Source organism: Pinus tabuliformis, chromosome 6 (assembly GCF_031772625.1).
Source record: "Pinus tabuliformis cultivar Carrire ecotype Pingquan chromosome 6, CPIR1, whole genome shotgun sequence".
NCBI lineage: Eukaryota > Viridiplantae > Streptophyta > Pinopsida > Pinales > Pinaceae > Pinus > Pinus tabuliformis.
The window spans coordinates 1,750,486,614-1,750,494,888 of record NC_142292.1 but is presented as its reverse complement, the minus strand read 5'-3'; the positions used below and the strand labels follow the sequence as shown (position 1 = coordinate 1,750,494,888).

Below are 8,275 nucleotides of genomic sequence, written 5' to 3'. Positions count from 1 at the left end.
TTTCACTCACCGATAAGCTCTCTAATAATAAATTGCATATGCTTTGTTGTCTTACCTCTGTTCTTATAGTTGGGTTAATCAGCCCATGCAATGAATTTGGGAGCTGCCATTTGAGTGCACTTCTCCTCATTGTCTCGATATTCTCCTGAGCTATGATTTGTTTGCTCATGAACCTTGAGACTTAGATTGCTTTCTCTGATAGTGATCATTTGCATATCCTTGTTTCCATGCTTTTTCCTCTGCCTACCCATGCTTTTCTAAGATTCCTTCAGGCTATGTGTTTTTTGATTTGCTACCTTTTTTGTTTTTTGATTTTCTCCCTGATTTAACATGATTTGTCCCTCTATTTTCTAGAACTTTAATCTTATCATATTCATTTTGATCTTATGGCACACAGTAGTAATATTCTTCTTTGTTCTCCCAAACTCTTCCTTCATTTTTCTCCACTACTTGATCTGCATAGTGATCCGCCTGCTCATTGTGAAGTCTCAGTATATGTTTGAAGGTTACATTGCTAGAGTCTTCTAAATTCCTTCTGATTCTTTTGATGATCCTGCTCATGAACTCGTTGCTTGGGCTTTTGTTTCGAACCATTGCCTCAATTATGATGGTTGAATCTCCCAAGATTATTGGATTGTGGATTCCTATTTTTTTAATTATTTTTGTCCCCATTAGCAGGCTATAAGCTTCGGCCTTATTATTTGAGATTTGTCCCAATCCCCATTCATATGTGACAATTTTTTTCCCACTTGGGTCAAAAATTATTCCCCTTGCTCCTGCCTTTCCAAGATTACTCTTGGAGGCTCTGTCAAATTGTATACAATATCTTTTTTTAAATCTTTTCCAACTTTTGATTTCCTCTTCAGTGATTCTTAGTTTCCAATTTTTTCCTGAGCTTTCTTTTCTCTATCCTTTTTTACCATTGTTTTTTATTATGGCTTTACTGAGCCAGTATCTTTCTTCTTGTTAGAGAATACTATAATCAATTGGAGCAGTTCCTTTTTCATTGAGGATTTCTGAAGTTAGTTGCCATGTTTTTGATAAAGTTTTCCCAATTCTAGGATTTTGGTTTTTGAAGATGCACTTATTCCGAGTCAGCCAAATTCACCAACATAGGACTATTGGGATGGATTTCCATATTCTTATAATAGTCACTTTCTTCTTTGTTGCATATGGGTAGGCTTTCTCTAGAGCGTTGAGGAATTCCGGCAATGGTTTCCCAGAGTCTATATTCACTTCCAGCCAGCTCAATAGTTGCTCCCAACATTCTCTTTAGAATTTACAATCCTAAAATAAATGTTGAATGTTTTCTTCAGCCTTCTGGCATAATTGGCACCTTGATGGCCCTTGGATGCCTCTTTTTTTAATATTTTCACTAGTTAGGATCTTTCCTTTTAATAGAGTCCAAATGAAAATTTTTATCTTAGGAAAACTTTTAGATTTCCATGCTATTTTCCATGATTCCCAATCTTGCTGATTGGTTTGATCTTGGAGAATTTTATATCTAGTTTTGACTATATATTACCCATTACTTGGGTCCCAAGGGTAATTATCTTCCTCATCAAGATGAATTGGTGTTGCCCCCGTTAAATTCTACTTTATTTTGCTCCATTGTCCTTCCAGATTTGTTGGTATTGTTGGCCTTTCCCATTCTTGCCATTCCTTCTAATTCCACAGGGAAATTGAGCATAATGTATTAAAGCCTTTCCCTCTCATCCACTCTTGTATGCAAGCCATTTCCAGTTGATCCTATAATGGGTCCTTTCCCATGATTCTGTCCTCCCAAATCAATTTTTTTTTATCATTTTCTGGAGTTTTGGAAATGTGATTGCTCATTATAGGAATGACACTTTTGACTAGCGTCCATACTTGGGTGCTTTGTCTTATTGGGATATTTCCATTCAGCAGTTTCTCCTTGGAACCATTTAGTTATTTGTTTATGAGGGATTTTTTCCACCAGCTCTCTTTACCTGTTATGAGTCTCCAAACTATTTTAATTCCTAGTGCTACATTCATGAGCCCAGGTAACTGAATGGACAGGCCTCCTTGTTCATATGGAAGCACAACTTGTTCCCCACCTAACCAAACTGATTTTTTTGTTTTCCTGCTTCACACACTGTCATAGAAAGCTTCTTAGAATTAATTCCATCTATTTGTGGGCACCTGCTGGTGCCATGATTAGTGCATATTGATAGATTGGTAACGCAGTAAGGAGAGCCTTAATTAATATCACCCTTCCAGCCATATTTAGCCACATCATTCCCCAATTCTTTATTCTGTCTTGCATTTTTCCAATTTGTTTTGTCCATATTTCTACCTTCATGCTCTCTTTCGATATTGGTAGTCCCAGATAAAGGAAGTGATTCCAGCTTTCTTGTGATGGATTTCCATGATTTGTGAAATTCTTTGCATGGTTCTAGGTGGAATATTCCACCCATAGATCCTGCATTTTGTATTATTCAATAGCTCACCTAACACCTGTAGAAATGCATCTAGTGTTTTTTTGAATCTTCTTGCTATTATTGTTGATGCTCCTCCCAACAAAAATGTATCATCTACAAACAAGGAATGGTTTATGGTTTTTATTCCTTTTGTTATTCTCAGTCATGTGATAGTTCTTTCTTTCCTCTAAGTTTCCAATGCTCTACTTAGAGTTTCTGCCATTATTATGTAGAGAAATGGGGATAGAGAGTGGCCTTGCATGAGGCCTCTTTTGCTTTGAAAAAATTCACTAGGTCTTCAATTGATGACGGGTGTGATCCAGAGAGTGGAGATGCATTCTTGTATCACTTATATTATTTCTTTTGAGAATCCCTGTTTCTGGAGTATAGCCATTAGATATGGGTGGCTGACTCTATCGAAAGCATTTGCCATATCTAGTTTGATTATCATACCTTTTTCTTGCTTCAGAATACTGGAGTGGAAAACTTCCTGAACTATTATGACATTGTCAATGATTTGTCTATTTGGGACAAACCCTCCTCGATTTTCTGAGATAATTAGATGCAACACTTTCTTGATTCTATTTGCCACTATTTTTGTTATTATCTTGTAGGAGGAGTTGCACAGAGAAATGGGTCAAAACCTATTGAAGGTGGAGGGGTTTTCTTCCTTTGGGACCAAAGCAAGATAGGAAGATCTTGTGTGGCTTCCCATTTTTTTTTTTAAACTTTCTTTTCCATTCTTAAAAAATCCTTTCTGATTGTATGCCAATGATTTCTATAGAAAGTTATTGTAAATCTGTCTGGCCCAGGCACTTTATCCGGATGCAGACTCCAAATGGCCTCCAAAATTTCTTCTTCTATGAGATCCTTGCGCATATCTTTATTTTGTTCTTCTTTGATTTCCTTTTTGTATGCTGCAAGATTTCTTTATATTCAGCCATTTCTTCTGTTGCTGACAGTAAGTTTTTGAAGTGCTTGTAAGCTGCTTTTTTTATTTCTTCTGCTCCTTTGACTTCTTGATTTTCCACTTGTATTTTTTCTATCTGGTTTCTAGCTCTTCTCATTTTCATATTGTTGTGAAAAAATGGCATATTGTTGTCTTCTACCTTGAGCTAGAGGCTTTTGGATTTCATTCTAGCCTCTTCCTCTTGTTTCATGTTTTCCCTGTATATCTCCCAGAATATTTCTTTGTCTTTTATGTAGTCTTGCTTGCTTTCTTCTTTACATTCTTTTGCAGCCTGCATGCTGTCTATTTTCTGTTGTAGATCCTTTTTTCTTTTCTTTTCTCATTTCATTTAATCTTGCCCATTCCTTTAGCTTAGATCTTACATTTTTAATTTTGTCTCCCATATGTACTGTGGTGAGCCTGATATTCTTGGTTCCCATGCTACTTTAACTAATTCACTGATTTCTATGCTACTGTCCTAGATTGAGTTGTAGCTGAACGGGAGTGGGCCTTGGTTTTCCATTTTTCCCAATGCTATTACAACCAGTTTATGATCAGAAGCTATAGTGTGAATGATTTTTGATTTGATAGAGTTGTACCTTGCTACTATGTTTTGTTGCATCTGAATTCTATCCAATCTTTCTTTTATGTCACTTTTACCCACTATCTTGTTATTCCAGGTACATTTTCCATTATTTGGAGGAATATCTAGAAGGTTGTGCTATTCCATTATTTCTTCTAAAGAATCCCTAGATGGATCCGCTTGATAGTTTCCTCCAAACTTTTCCTCTATACTTCTAACCAGATTTAAATCTCGTAGAATTATTTTCCCAGCTTGTGTTTCTTGTAATACTTCCTTCATTGTTGCCTAACACTGTTCTATCTCCTTATAGTGATTGGGGGCATATATATTTATCACCCTGTATTTATCTTCTATGGTGATCCTCCTTAGATCCATTAAAATCCAGTGCTACCCTGTTATTTTCCCATTAATTCCCATATTCCTTTTTCCAGATTGTGCATATTCCTCCTAATGCTCCTATTGCCTGAATTGCTTCCCCTTCATATTTCCTGAACATTTTTTTTAAGATTTTCCGATTCTTGATTGTTTACTTTTGTCTCCTGGATCATGAGGATATCTAGGTTTTCTTTTGTCTCTGGTTAATATCCTGTCTACTGAAGGAGGAGGAGAGAGGTGAGTTGAACCTATGGTGGAAAGAGGGGACTATAGGGGGTTAGGGGAGCGAGGGGTTCTAGATCTAGATATAGATCTGGGTCCAGGGGATGGGGATCTGAAGGAAGCAGTGGATCAAAGGGGTTGTGGCTAGTTAAGACTGCTTTTGATGAAGGGTGAGCTTCAGCAGATGATGAGGGTTGAGAGGAGGGCTGGACTAGTTGCTTGTTAGGTGTCTTCTTTCCTTTGAACTGTTCCCATTTATTTTCCAGATCCTCGACCTTTTCACTTTCATTTTCCTTGTTTTTTGTACATCTATTTGGAAAATGACCGTATTCATGACATACCTTGCATTTGAAGGGGATTTTCTCATAGTCCAGTTGTTGTATGTGCATCCACTGATCCACTTTGATTTTGATAGCTTCTAGGATACCTTTCCCTAGATCCACTTCCACGCAGATTCGGGCACATGCATGCATGTTTTCTTCAGGCTTGCATCTATCTATGTATTTCCCAACTACGTTTCCTATGGCTTTAACTAAATCATATCCCATCTAGTGAAGGGGAAGATGTGACAATCTTACCCATACCTGTACAGCATTTGGAACATCCATTTCTGGATCAAAGTCTGGTGTCCATCTGTTCAGATACAATCCCCTTGTATCCATTCAATACAGACCATTCCTGCATACCAGATCACGGTCCTCTTTGGTTTCAAAATGGGAGGTGTAATAACCATTACCATAGAACTTGATTGAGATCTTCCCATTTATTGATGTAGCCTAGTTTCTTTCTACCCACTTTTGTATAGTCTTAGGTGATGGCTACAACCCAATAAACTGCCCTACTAATCCTCGTTCTTCCAGGGAGAGTACTACTTTTCTAGGGAGTGCTGGAGGAAGAGATATTTCTGGTATTTCTTCCATTCTTTTAACAAACTTTGAAACTGACGGTTGGTTCTTTACCGGACCCATTGCAGAGATAAGGGAGGCAAAAGATTTTTCTATTACTTCTATTTCTTGCTGGTGATCTGAATGATGTTCTTCATCCTATGATGGATCCATCATGCTCAAGCCTCAGCAACAGAAGGTCACTGAGAGCCAATACGATCTAAGGAGTATCTGCCTGCTGAATGCTAAAGCTGTGATCTTGCCTTCCAACGCCTGTCAAAATATCCTCAGCAGCAGGGGCCACTGAGGCGCAGCAGTTGCTGCTTCGCGCTGGGAGCTGCAGTAGCAGCTAGGGCTGCATGCGATCCTCGTCAGATACTCTCCATTCCATCTCTTGCTGTGATAATGATTATACTTGTTTACTTTGGGACAATATATTTAAGGATATACCTTTCCATTGGATGAGGATGGAGTGTGTCAGCTTCCCCTCAAGTTACTATTTTTGTTTGTTATGAATCTTGAATGGCTTTCATTTTCCCATGATAAAAGAGAATGCTACATTAAGAAAAATTGTGGATCATCCCACCAGTGAAGTAATTGTGAGATTAAGGACAGGTGATGGAAAAGAAGACTGGTTTAGCTACCATTCAGAAAAATTAGTAAAACAAAACAAATATTTTGCGAAGAATCTTTCAGATGACTAGCCCATATGCCAATTTCTAGAATTACGTAGAACTTTACTACTGCGAATCCAAATATAATCATCATTTGAACATTTTAAGGATTTTTTATATGGACAACAATCTAGTGATAGGTTTATGGTAGCATGTAAAAATGACTCTTGGCATTTTGAAAGCAACCACCAAACATGGTACTGATTGAAAAATTTCAAAATGTGTTCAATATTTAGAGACAGTTCCCTCAGAAGAATATGAACAGAAAGAAATTATAAAAGCCCTTTCATAGCTAGGTTTAGAAGTCATTCCCATCCTTTATAGACTTCAATTAGTTGACTTAGAAGTGGTAAGAAATGTGTTTCTCTCTACCACACATGCTCAAATTCAAGTTGAGATAAAGCATTCTCATTTACATGCTTCTCCGGATGAACTCAAATCTTTTGCACAAGAGCAGTGAGAGTATATGCTTGTTGAATATGATGATGTGCCTCTACATAGAATAGATGACAATTTATAGTATGAAGTAAAAAAACATCTATGAGAGTTGTTTTCCATTTTTGAAAATAAAATGCATCTTTGTTATCTCATACAAAAGATGTCCTATAAGACCACCAAAATCACATTCTAAGATTTTTGGCTAACTTCTTATGGTTGTGTCATATTTTACCTAAGATGGATCCTTTAACTGAATTTGTCAGCAAGTGGATAAAAGCTTCAAATATATTTATTTACAAAATTAAGGAGATAACATTCATCTCATGCCTCTGGGAAAAAAATTGAACTTTATTGAAGTTACAAGAAAGGTTTTGGAGGCAGTTGGGTATGAAAATGTAACCCTTTCTTCTCCAAGCCAAACACATTCATTGAAACTTTGGTTACCATTTATAAGGGATACAAAGCCACAACTTGACCTACAATTGTTTTATGATAAAATGCCTTACCAAATGGATAATGATCTCTGTCAAAGCATAGAATATGTGCTCATTTCCCTGGTTCTGGCATTGCCTTCTAGTGATCAAGTTGAGAATTTAGGTGAACAGCTTAAAACAGAGCAAGAAAGATGCCTAGATTTAAGTGAAGCTTTTGCAGTGTGGTGTTATATATACAAAGCAAAAAAAAGGACACCATCTTTGGGTTTGATCGGTGTTAATATGGACAATACCTCTACCACTACCAATGTTGGCCATTAATATAATTAGCTTCAAACATAGCAAGCAAGACATCCATATTTAAGTGAAGCTTTTGAATTGTGGTGTTATAGATGCAAGGCAACAAAGAGGAGATGGCTTGTATTCACTGACATAAATTTGGGGCACTCATTACATGATTCAAGATGGTTAAATAAAGGACCATATAATACTATGTACAATTCACCTTAAATTGATGAATTCACAGAGAAAGGAAGCCAATCAATTAAACTAGATGGAGGATTGAGATCATAGTAAAAGGAATCATTAAATCACTGGAATTGCACGTAAGGTTTAGAGAAATCTACACCATACATTCCAATTAACCTACGAAGTTGAAGGAAAGAATTCATTTGTTTTTAGAATAGAAAACCAATCCCCATCTGGGCATTCCAAAACAAAGTTGCTTCTTGGGCATGTATCTCTACTATTCATTAAATGGACTTGGTAGAATAGTGGAGTATCCCAGTGGCAGAAGTAGGTCTAGTTACTTTCCTAGAACCCTAGGTTTGTGATACTTACTACAGTGAACAATGGAGGGTTTTTTGTAATATTAATCCAGTTGGTAGTAAGTAATCTAGCTTGGGGAAGGTTTGAATTATTCCTATTCCAAATTTGGAGGGGGCATGAAAACCACCTTGGAGATCCAGTTTTTTTAAATTTTCCTTTTCTACTTGAGTTTGATGTCAAATATTATTTTTGTTTTTTGTTTCTTTATGTGTTATATACGCACACAACTACAAGCACATTCCCCCCACCTAAGCTATAGCGAAGCTTGCTTCTCTTAGCAAAACGAAGACAACTGATATTCATTACATATAAAGGAATATAATTTAGCAACACGACATGATCATGTTTGCATCTATTACACACCTACTGCAAAATAGGAAATAAACAATCTATTGTTTCCTCCAACTCACCAATAGGAACTTAAATCAACTCGTGCCTAATATGATG

The 8,275-nt window shown here is 36.8% G+C and overlaps 1 pseudogene; it reads left to right on the top strand.

The window, feature by feature from the left end:
• Nucleotides 1–5,993: 5,993 nt before the first annotated feature.
• LOC149265922 (BTB/POZ domain-containing protein At3g05675-like) lies at nucleotides 5,994–7,321 on the top strand (annotated as a pseudogene).
• The last annotated feature ends 954 nt before the right edge of the window (nucleotides 7,322–8,275 follow it).